The sequence below is a fragment of the Convolutriloba macropyga genome, chromosome 3 (genome assembly GCF_964194025.1).
Source record: "Convolutriloba macropyga chromosome 3, txConMacr16.3, whole genome shotgun sequence".
In the NCBI taxonomy this organism is placed as follows: domain Eukaryota; kingdom Metazoa; phylum Xenacoelomorpha; order Acoela; family Convolutidae; genus Convolutriloba; species Convolutriloba macropyga.
In genome coordinates, this window is record NC_134470.1 from 83,537,535 (window position 1) to 83,549,660 (window position 12,126).

General features: G+C 37.5%; 1 protein-coding gene across 1 annotated transcript in view; it reads right to left on the reverse strand.

The window, feature by feature from the left end:
- Positions 1-7,017, reverse strand: part of LOC142337339 (uncharacterized) — a 46,576-nt gene extending 39,559 nt beyond the window's left edge. The window contains exon 1 of the mRNA XM_075386556.1: positions 6,936-7,017. The gene's annotated coding sequence lies outside the window, so the exon portion shown is untranslated. The remainder of the gene's footprint in view (positions 1-6,935) is intronic.
- Between the last annotated feature and the right edge of the window lie 5,109 nt (positions 7,018-12,126).

Genomic DNA, 12,126 nt, shown 5'->3' on the forward strand with positions numbered 1-12,126 from the left:
GACGTTTTTTCGATCAGTTTTGACGTTTTTTTCGGCTATTTTTGACTTTTTTTTCGGCCATTTTTGACGTTTTTTCGATCAGTTTTGACGTTTTTTTCGGCTATTTTTGACTTTTTTTCGGCCATTTTTGACGTTTTTTCGATCAGTTTTGACGTATTTTTCGGCTATTTTTGACTTTTTTCGGCTATTTTTGACTCTTTTTTCGGCTATTTTTGACCTTTTTTTCGGCCATTTTTGACGTTTTTTCGATCAGTTTTGACGTTTTTTCGGCTATTTTTGACGTTTTTTTCGGCCATTTTTGACGTTTTTTCGATCAGTTTTGACGTCTTTTTCGGCTATTTTTAACTTTTTTTCGGCCATTTTTGACGTTTTTTCGATCAGTTTTGACGTTTTTTTCGGCTATTTTTGACTTTTTTTTCGGCCATTTTTGACGTTTTTTCGATCGGTTTTGACGTTTTTTTCGGCTATTTTTGACTTTTTTTCGGCCATTTTTGACGTTTTTTCGATCAGTTTTGACGTATTTTTCGGCTATTTTTAATTTTTTTTCGGCCATTTTTGACGTTTTTTCGATCAGTTTTGACGGTTTTTTCGGCTATTTTTGACTTTTTTTTCGGCCATTTTTGACGTTTTATCGACCAGTTTTGACGTTTTTTTCGGCTATCTTTGACTTTTTTTCGGCAATTTTTGACGTTTTTTCGATCAGTTTTGACGTTTTTTTTCAGCTGTTTTTGACCATTTTTTTGGCCATTTGAGACTGGATTAAGACTTGCCAAGTCTTGGCCAAGACTTGGATTAAGACTTGGCAAGTCTTGGCCAAGACTTGGACTAAGACTTGCCAAGTCTTGGCCAAGACTTGGATTAAGACTTGGCAAGTCTTGGCCAAGACTTGGATTAAGATTTGCCAAGTCTTGGCCAAGTCTGACAAGTCTTAAATGTGTTATGATCATAGCTCTGAATCAGTACTGATACCTAGACTTGCAATTAGACTTGCCCCGTACTGATATTGACCTGGCATTCGGTACGGGTATACCAATAATAATTCTTTGCCTCCATGATCCGAAAACTTCCTTCTTCCTACCAGCCAACCTGCTATTGTTTTCGGGAGTAAGTTTTGTTATTGCTTTTGATAAGTTGTGTATTGATGTGAGAGAGAGAATTATTAATCAATCTTTCAATTTGGCGGCAAGATTTGTTGCAAATCAGTCGGTTTATATAGCATTATGTTCCCGCAATCATAGCTTAATGGATAAGACATTCTCAACTCGAAGTGTAACTTTTAAATCAAAAATCGGAAAGTATCGGAAGTCATTCTTGACTTCCTTCACCCCTCCTTTCGGGTTGGGTGTCACCTAAGAGAGCCGCGCAAAACCTGGCGTGTTTTGTTTTCCCTAACCCCTTGGTGAGGACATCTGCGATCATGAGGTCAGTTTGCAAGTATTTCAATTCTAGCTCTCCCCTTTCTACAAGCTCCCTTATGAAATGAAGTTTAAGTGCAGAGTGTTTTGTTTTTCCATAGTGAGTGGACTGCTTGCTGAGTGCTATGCATGCCTGGTTGTCAACGAAAATCTCAATAGGTTTTTGCACCTCAACGCTTAAGTCCTGAAGCAGATCTCTCAAGTGAATGGCCTCCTTTGTTGCCTCTACCAAGGAATTCATTTCGGCTTCTGCCGTTGATGTAGCAACACATCTTTGAACCTTTGTTGACCAACTCACAACGGCTGAGGTACTGCTAAGTTTGAAACAATATCCTGAAGTGCTTTTCCTATGGTCTAAATTTCCCGCCCAATCGGCATCGGAGAAAGACTCTAAGGTTAACTTGTCTCCCCTCCTAAAAACTAAACTCTTTGACTTAGAACCTTTGAGGTATCTCAAAACTCTTTTTCCGGCTTTCCAGTGTTTTCCCCCTGGGTTCTCAACAAAACAACTTAAGAAATTTGCTGCAAAAGCAATGTCTGGTCTACTTGAGCAAGCTAAATAATTCAAGCAACCCACTAAACTTCTATAACCAAAACTTTTCATGCGCTCTTGCTCTTCACTCCCCTCCTGAGGGCAGTCTTCTTTTGTAAGTTTTATGTCTGCAAGTGGTGTTTCTACTGATTTGCAATTTTCTAGTCCAAATCTCTCTAACAACTTTTCAATATACTGTTTTTGGTTGATTTCAATTGAATTTTCCTTTTTCACAATTTTCATTCCAAGAAACCAACAAAGATACCTACAATCACTTATTTTGAAATCCTTAGCCAGCTCACTCTCAAACCAAGCCGAGAAATTTTCCTGAAAATCACAGCTTATTATATCATCTACCCACAAACAAACTGCGCCTTGAAGTTGTCTTTCACTTTTCTTTACGAACAAACAATTATCATGAACCAAAGATTCAAAACCATTAGCTACCAAAAAGTTCCTAAATGTCTGATACCAATTCCTTCCTGACTGCTTAAGACCGTAAAGACTTTTCTTCATTAAACAAATAAGAGGTTTTCCTTTGTTGTCTAATTGCTCAAAACCTTCTGGTTGCTTCATGTAAATTTCTTCAGCTATAGGTGCATTAAGATATGCCGTTTTTATATCCATTTGTCTTATTTTCGACCCTTTTTGAACAGACAAGCTCACAATTAAACGAATTGTTGACAATCTAGTCGTTGGTAAGTATGTCTCATGAAAATCCTTCCCTAAGACTTGGCTGTAAACTTTGGCCACGAACCTTGCTTTGAATCTACTTATCTCCCCCGTCGGACCATATTTAACTCCAAAATGCCATCTACTACCCACTACTTTTGCTCCATTATCCTCAACTAGATCCCAAACTTTATTTTTGCTCAGTGAGTTATATTCGTCCTGCATTGCCTTCCTCCAGTTTTCATTCTTGAGCGCCTCTTTTGCGTTTTTAGGTAACAAATTTTGATCAACAATTTCACTTAAAAAAACTATTTCACTCATCTCTTTGTTTACCTCATGTTCTAGATTTATCTGTTCATTCACTCCGAAGTAATAGTTGTTCTCGTCGAACCTTGCATTCCTTGTTTTTTGAACCTTAAGCTCACCGCGATCGTTTTCTATTCCTATCAGAAAAGATCTACTATCGAGTGCATGACCTAAAAAATTCCCTTCTTCGCTTTTTTGTCTATTTTGTTTCTGAACTGTTTCTCTATGAAAGAGTAAGCAACACAACCGAACACTTTCATGAAACTAAGATTTGGTTTCTCGCCATACATGGCTTCATGAGGGGTTTTATTTATTACCGAATGATAGCAAAAATTTTTCAAATAGAACGCCATGTTGAGCGAATAAGTCCAATACTTTTTCTCGAAAGAAGCCTGATCTCCTAAACATCTAGCAGTTCCTACAGTGACGTCCCAAAGTTTTTCAATTTTACCATTTTCTTGTGGCTTGTACGCCGCAGAATTCTCAAGCCTGATTCCTTTTTGCCGGGCAAACTTTTTAAAGTCGCTAGATATGTACTCTTTTGCACCGTCTGATACTAAAGTTAAAGGTTGGCCTACATCTGCACAAAATTGTTGAAATTTCTCTGGAGTCTCGTCCCTTGATTTCATAAAGTAAACCCTACAATATCTACTGAAGCTATCAACAAATCCTATCGCGTACTTGTGGCCATCTACAGCCTCGGGGGTAATAGGCCCTAAGATGTCTGTGTGCACAATGTCCAACACTGCTTGAGCTCTTGTTGTGCAATCTTTTGCTATTGGTTGTTTCTTAGCCTTATTCAACTCACAAATCTCACATACATCTACCGAACTGTCGCTGATACGCATTCCTTCAACATGTTCAACTAGTTTGCTAAGTTCCGTAAAATTGTTATGACCCAATCTTTTGTGCCACATTTTTAAGCTAGTGGACAGTAGGCAATTTTTTTTGCAAGTTTTATCAATCTCACTAAAGTCCCAAATGAACAAATTTTTCTCCTGCCTAAATGGGTACTCTAGACCGCTTTTGTCAATTATGCTTAGTTCTGGTCCTATCAAAACTTCAGCTCCTGCTTCTCTAAGTTTACTAATTGACACTAGACTGTGTGAGTTTTCAGGTATAAACAAGGCGTTTTCTAAGATAATTTTTCTATTAACCTGATTACAATCCTTAACTAAAAATGCAACTGTACCTCGGCCACAAATTTCAGACTCTGTTGTGTTTGCGTTCTGTACTTTGCCCGAGAAACTATCATCGATATCGATAAACATTTCCCTGTTGTTTATCATGTGACTTGTTGCCCCCGAATCTAGCACTAGTCCTACTCCCTCATCATCAACTGGGCATAAAAAGAAACTGAAGTATTCTTCATCTTCTGCTAAATTCTGTTTCTCATTTCTAACGCTTCGCCTGGCATGACTCTCAAACTTTTTATTCCTACACTCTGTAGCTTTGTGTCCAAACTTATTGCAATTGTAGCATTGAATTACTTTGCTGGTATTAGGCTGTGGGTTATGAGGCTTATTATTTGAGCGACAGAATTTTGCAATATGTCCAAACTTGTTACAGTTATGGCACCTCTTCTGCTTTGTTAGGAAGACACTTTCACTTGCGTTTTTCCTATCACTCTCTATTCTTCGCTCAGTGTCGAAGTTGATCAGATCTCGCTTCAACTCATCAAGTGATTTATCCTCACTACCGTACTTAACAAGTGTGACAAAATTATCAAATTCGTTCGGCAGACCTTTCAGTAGAATTGATGTAAACATTTTTTCACTCAATCCCTCGTTGACTTGGTTAAGGTTAAATTGTAGTTCCTCTGCTCTTGTTATATACTCGATTAAACTTTCGTCGTCTCTTTTAACAAGGCTAGTGAGTTCGCTTACTAACTTTTGTAAGCTAGGTCTCTCAAAGCTACGGAATCTCTTAGTTAACACATCACATGCTTGAGCCCCATCTCTTTATATGGCCTAAGATAAAGAACTGACTGCTTGTCTAGCGCCGAAACAAGCTCATACCATATTTGCTTTTGTTTTTCTTTAAAAATTTCTCTCCCTTTATCTATAGCTGCGTCTTTTTCGGCTCGTGAAGCGTTAGGGCCTGTAGATGGGACATAATCTTCAAATGTACTACTACCATCAAGTACCTTGTACAACATAAGAACAAAAATGCGAGCCTCAAATTGCTCCGAAAAGTACAAAAAGTCTTCCTCTTTTCCGCTGAATCGGACACGTTCGTTCTTATCACTCATCTCTTGTCTAACCAGTCTAACAATTCGAAGCAAAAAATTAGTCTCTCTAATCAATTTATCAATTCAACACTTTTTCACTCATTACTTTCATACAAAAACCAACTCTTTGGAGAACTAGGATTAAAATGTCCGCAAACAAAAGGTCCTACACGCACACACTACCCTCTTGTCTATGTCATTAGTGGTCACTGAGAAACGGCCAGGCCACGTCCTTACAAGGTTGGACTGTAAAAGGATCCTCTAGGTCGGGTGTTATCCTTAGCGGAACCCAGGTTGCAATAACTTCACAGACTCAAGGGCAGTCTCTACATGTATCGCCCGTTATTAGCATGATTATTTCTCCAAAGTTATTATCATTTTGCAATCAAGTTCAACCATATTTGTAGAGTGTTTAAGTTTTGCGCTGCTCTACAGGTTTATTACAATGTTTTAAAATCAAAATCTGAACGATGTTCAGCAAATCACCGTTTTTTCAAAAAAATGAACGGTGTTCGATTAGAATGCGCTTTTTCAAAAAAAAATGTCCGAACGGTATCCGGAAATGCACGCGCGTCACATCCAATAAGCTACCTTTTAGGAAAGTAACTTTTTACAAATTTAGAACAATTAATGTTTTCAATCTTGGTTTGGCACTTTGTCGGCACTCAAACAGACTCCTTCAAAACTAGGGCCTGGAATTTCACCCTGTTGATCCTTGCTAGCTACTCTTTTCGGACTGTTTGCTCTCTCTTTTGCTCTCTCGTTTTGGCTTTTGTCTCTTTGGCCCTTTCTGGTCTCTTTGGCAGTGTCTTGTCCCTTTGCTGTTTTGTCTCTGTTTTTGTTTGGCCGCCTTGCAGAAAAATTTTTATGTGCAGCTGTGCGTTTGGCTGGGCACAGTAACCTGATAAGTTGTGTATTGATGTGAGAGAGAGAGAGAATTATTAATCAATGTTTCAATTGGCGGCAAGATTTGTTACAAATCAGTCGGTTTATATAGCATTATGTTCCCGCAATCATAGCTTAATGGATGTGACATTCTCAACTCGAAGTGTAACTTTTAAATCAAAAATCGGAAAGTATCGGAAGTCATTCTTGACTTCCTTCAGCTTTCTCTAATTCTGCCTTGGAAAGATTGTTGAGGGAAATCATAATATTACGTTTGCTCAATGTTAATCGAGAATGAAGGAAAACTTTTCAGTTTTTGCTGCGAAACATTCACAACAGAATAGGAGTGCCTTTAGTCTTTCGAAAACGAGCGAATCTTCTTAAAGAAACTTAACAGCGAGCTTGTTTTCTATTTTCAGACAAAAAAATTTTTGCTCAATTATTAAATCAATTCCTGTATAGGTAAATATTGATGTTAGTTTATACAGGCCTTAAAACTTATATTCTTACCTTTTGACCGACCCATATGTTCCGTATTGTTAACTGGAAAACTGTACCAGCATTTAGCTATGATAGGGGTTAACTAGCTGACTTAATATACTTCATCCCCACATTGAATAATCTGCCCTGTAATCGAAAAGCATTGTCTCTTCAGGAATGTTTTCAAAGCACAATTGCAAATTGCAGGATTTCAATTTGTGCAGGGATCAAGATCATCGGATTTCAAGTTTTAAAAAATATTAAATCTGGTCTGCGGGTCTTGGTTGAATAACGGCCGATGAAGATGCTCTTTTTTACGGAGCTCCTTTACGATTTTTCGAATGTGATTTTTTAATATTGCAACGAAACGCTTTTTATACTTGAGTGGAAAAACGTAGTTAGAATTGGAACTTACTCAACCCATCTATACTTCTCGGGAGACCAATGAAATACGCGGATGAAGGACCTGTATGGGTAGTAGTCATTCACAAAGTGTCCCCCTAAAACGCACACAGCTATGATTCATATTTTCAAATAGTGACACCCTAGTTGAGAAGTCGACTTATGAAGGGACAGTGGTCCACTCATATTCGACATAAAGATCCAAATTGAATCGATATTGGGTACGGAAAGACTGTTGCCGATCAATTTCAGGTATGCTAAAGACAGTGGTCGATAAATATTGGGTAGGTAGAGATCACAGTCGACTTATATGGGTCGAGAGAAAAGACATTGGTTGATCAAAATTGGGCATAAATTCAACCTTTCGGAGTCTTTTTGGCCACTAAAAGATGGATGATCGATCATTAGTTGGAATGAAAGGACCATGCTTGACAAATATTGGGAGTGAACAAACAATTGTTGAACAATATAGGGTATCGGAGATTACAGTGGTCCAATTCTGGATACAAAAAAAGCGGCTGTCGAGCATTCCAGGCCTATGCGTCGACTTATGAAAAGACTTTAAAAGTCTAAAGGGGTGGGGGATATTGACTATAATTACACGGTCGAGCATCCTAGTTAAAGTTGAGTTGATATCTTTTCATGGGTCGAGCTAAAGTCTTTTCATAACGAAGAAAGTCAGGCTAAGGTCTTTTCATGGGTCCAACATTAGTCTTTTCTTTTCATAAGTCTGTTTTTTTAAAAAAACTCTTTTTTAAATTTTTATCCTGCTTCTGTATATACAGAACCAGAACCTGAGCAAGACTGAACAACTTTGCACCAGAGCAGTCCAACTTAAGAATCAGTTGGAAAACTGCCAAACGTCATAAGAATTTTGTCAAATCTTAAGACAAAGAATTATTGCAGCTTGAGTATATTACCACATTACTTGGTTCAAGGAAACCAGCTAGCCTAAGTGTAATGGTCCCAGTCCCATTAGTTGTGACAAAACTTCGGCGTTATTCAATTTGTTTTCCATTCCAAAAATATGAGCTATCATTTTAATAAAAAATAATGCACGTTTTTGAGGGATTTGTGGTTCTTTTGAATCGTAAAAGTTGGAGGAGCATACATGCTGACTACGTTGAATGCAACTTTACAAGTAAAATGTTAATGACAAAAAGCAGACTTATGAAAAGATTAATGATGGACCGATGAAGAGAACTTAATTCGACTTTGTTTGCAAACATTGTGTCAAGCTTAAGTCCAGCCCAAATCTTTGACCGAGCCAAAGTCTTTTGTAAAACTTTGGGTCCAGTTAAAGTCTTTTGCGAAAAATCTGAGTCAAGTCAAAGTCCAGATTGTCTTAAAGTCCAGCTAAAATCTTTTCATAGCTCAAATGAGTCGAGTATGGTCTTTTCATAGAACATTTTGGCCGAGCTTTGTCTTTTCATAAGTCTATACCTAGACCTGGGATTACTAGGTACGAACTAGTTCAAGGCTATCTCACTAGATTTTTGCGGTGAGAATCACGAGGAAAATTTTAAATATTTTAACTTTTCAAAAAAATCCACTCACATCTTCTGAAAGCTATGTTTTTCAGCATGAAAAATTTCCAATAGATAGACAGTTAGGATCATTCGTGTCATTTTTTATATAGTGGAACAAACAGCTTTTTGGGTAACATCAATTAATAACCAGAAGATTAATTCATAATTTTGATTATTTCAATAATTTTTCCTGATTATTCTGAAGGCATGTAAACGTTAGCCTTTCGGTTATATTATTAATTTACATGTTTGAAAAAAAATTAACTTTTCAAAAAGAAATCCAGTCACATCTTCTGAAAGCTGTGTTTTAATTGATCTGACGTTTGGGTGTTTCCTGTAATAGCCACAGAGCCTAAGTTGTTTTTGAGGGTATGATAATTGGGATATCACATTAGTTCGACTACTTTTGTGAACGAAATATCGTGGCAACCAATGTGCGGTACGTGCAGGTTACAGTCGCTCAAAAGTGGTTATGAGACTGTTGACACAGGGTTTGCACAGACTGTGGTCAACTATATGTTTGATCAGCATAATAACTGACAACTTATACCATTATTATCATGCCTGCACACAAAGTAAAAGCTGCACTTTATAAGGCAAGAGTATCGATAGAAAAGGCGAAAAACAACTTCTAAGAGTTCAGAGGTTTTTCCAGATTTTTTTGAAGAGTTTTTTCCACAATAAATTTATCGGCAAAGTAGTCTTACGATAGCTGCCAACGTTGGTCAATGTCTTTTCAAAACCAAAAGGAGTGGAAGTTAGCCATGCAAAAATAGATCTACTGTGCTTCTTCTCTGCCTATTAACCATCGACGTTTTTTGACACCAAATATCGGTAAACTACGGTTTCCATGCCAATTATTCATAAGTCAAGGTCATTCGAGGTCCAATAATGATAGACCACCACAATTTACTGGTACAGAATTGATCATAATTGGTCTAATTCACACCTAGTTTTACTCGATAACGGTTTCTCATTACCAGTATTGGGCAAATGATGTGTTTTTCACCAATATTGGTCGACAACGGTTATTCCATCATTAAATTTTGATCAGTTTTTTCACAGGTCATATTCATCGATCATCTTTTTTTTTCATGCCGAATACTGGCCAATCAAGTTCTTTTCATGGACATTGTTGATCAACTATTGTAAATTCAAGCCTATATTTGTCACCGTTGATGTTTTTGTACCTGCATATTAATCGATCACGGTCTTTTCAATGTTGAATATGGCTTCATTTTCTCTGTATTGTATGACCACAGTCTCTTTTATGCTCAATATCAATTTACTATCGCCTTTTCATACCCAAAACCGGTATGTCACGGACATTTCATTCCCTTAGAACGGGCATATCATTCCCGGAGAACGACAATCTCGATTGTGGTTCCCCGTCAATATATCTTCTACCCCCGCCCCAAAAAAACAGATGCGGGCTTTTTTGTGTGAGAAAGTGCTTGGGGTAATTTGTGATTGGGTCTTGAAAAGCGCATTGGATAAATAATGGGCGTATTTAGAGTTTCATCAACACCATGGTGGATCAATATTAGGCACCAAACGACGGTTATCATTCAATCCCGGGTCGCCAATTCTTAGCATTCATACAAGGATCATATATGATGCCATACATGATGATATCATGATCCTTGTATGATTAATAAGAAATCATATATAAACCTAGTTTGATTACCCAGAATCATACATCTACTTTTCATAAAACTTTTTTCTCTTTGTGTTTTCTTTAATTTTATTCGGTAAGGCGTCAGCTATGTGATTCCCCGGCATCACTTTGTGATCCACCAAAAGACCATAACGTACAATATCAGTTGCAAAGTTGGGCGTAAAACAAAAGAGTAAGTCCAAATAGAAGTTTTGATATTCTCTGAAGCCAGTTAATGTCTATAAAAGCTCAATTATAAGAAACCGTAAGAAAAGCCTATAGCCTCAAATTAAGATTCTGATTATGCTCAAATTGCATAGTTTTTCTTTTAGCGCTCACAAAGAATCAAATATGGATTGCAAATGCAAAAAAAAATATTCAATTGTCCTCTGACTATATTGTGTTACAATTGGGGGGCGCCAGTCATATGTTTTATATGTCATATATGACCTTGTATGTTTTCCAGGAAAATTTTTCAACGTCAACAGAAAAAGTAAATTTTAGAGTTTTTTCAGGCTTTCAATTTTTTTAAACTGATCCCGGTATGATTTCTAGGAAATCATCTAAGATCATTGTATTACTACCAAGAAATCATACAAATCATATATGACCTAGTATGACTACTAAGAATTTTGTATGATGAGCATTCCTGGATATAGAGTAAAAAGGACAATGTTTGATTCACCTTGAAGTCATTTTTTGCTGATATTTAAAGAAAGGAAAAAAACAACGAGTGGAATAAACTGAACTTACTGAACAGATACTTTGTTCGTAAAGGAGCATTATTTTAATGTAATTCGAAAGAATTTCGAAGTGTGCCCAACCCATGATAGTAAGGAGAAAGAAAATTAACATGATGGAGGTGCTGAAGAAATCATTTTTTGGAAGTCAGATTATGGTAATCAAAATCATTCCAAAGAAGACAGGAAAAATCTGCTTCAATCAGGTATTAGCATGGCCAAATAAATTGCTGACATATATCGATGAACAACATATAGGATACAGGGAGCTCAGATGCCGAAGTTTAGCCACTAGACGACGGTTCCAGAGGTTTAAAATTGATTCGGTTGGACTCAGGATCACCAGGAGGTACTGATATCTAATCTGCAGAGATTGGGTTATGGATATTCAGAAGCGGAATAAAAAGCGTTTTTAACAACGTAGAAAAATTAATTGTTCAAAGTGAGAGAATAAACAAATTATGTTTTACAGTAGAATTCAGAGGTTTACAGAGATCTGATTATTAGATCAATATGGTGATTTGATTTAACCGTTATCAGTGCGAGAATATTTACCCGTTACCAGCCATATATTTACCCGTTATCAGTGCGAGAAGTTCAGGAAACAAAACTAATCTGCTTCTTGATGCTTCGTGATGCACTATGATGTCGTTAACCCAGACCAAGATGAAGGAGTGGCCCCCTGCCATTGCTCTCGCGAACAAGCAATGATCGCTCCTGCTTCTGGTTAACCCTTTTCTCAGTAGCAAATTTGCCATTTCATTATACCAGTTGTTAGCAGCCTGTTAGAAACCATAAATTGATTTATTCTGTCGACATACTAACTTCTCTGCATGTGATCCTTGTTTTGCAAACTCCCGTGGTTGTTCCAGATAGACTTCTTCTTCTATTGGTGAGTGCAGAAAAAACCGCTTTGAGATCAGACTGGTGCATAAGATGACCCTGCTTCGCTGATAGTTGAAGCAGAATCCCGAATGTCTCCGGCTTACAGGTAGGCACAAAATTTTCAAAGTAGTCCAGTCCTTCACTTGTTTTAAGCCCTTTACTACATAGCGTGCTTTTTTTGTCGCCTTGACCACTGGGTCCCAATTTCACTTTGTACATTTCCCCGGTATGACGTCCTTGACTGTGGGTGGTCTCACTAGATTGCAAGTCTCGTTGTCTTAGAGCGCCTTGACCTCATCCTTCCTTGACCGTTGCCACTGGTCCCAATCGTCACTGTAGTTGGCTTCGGAGACTGCTGTGGATTCCACATAGTCACCCTCAGTCACAGCAAGA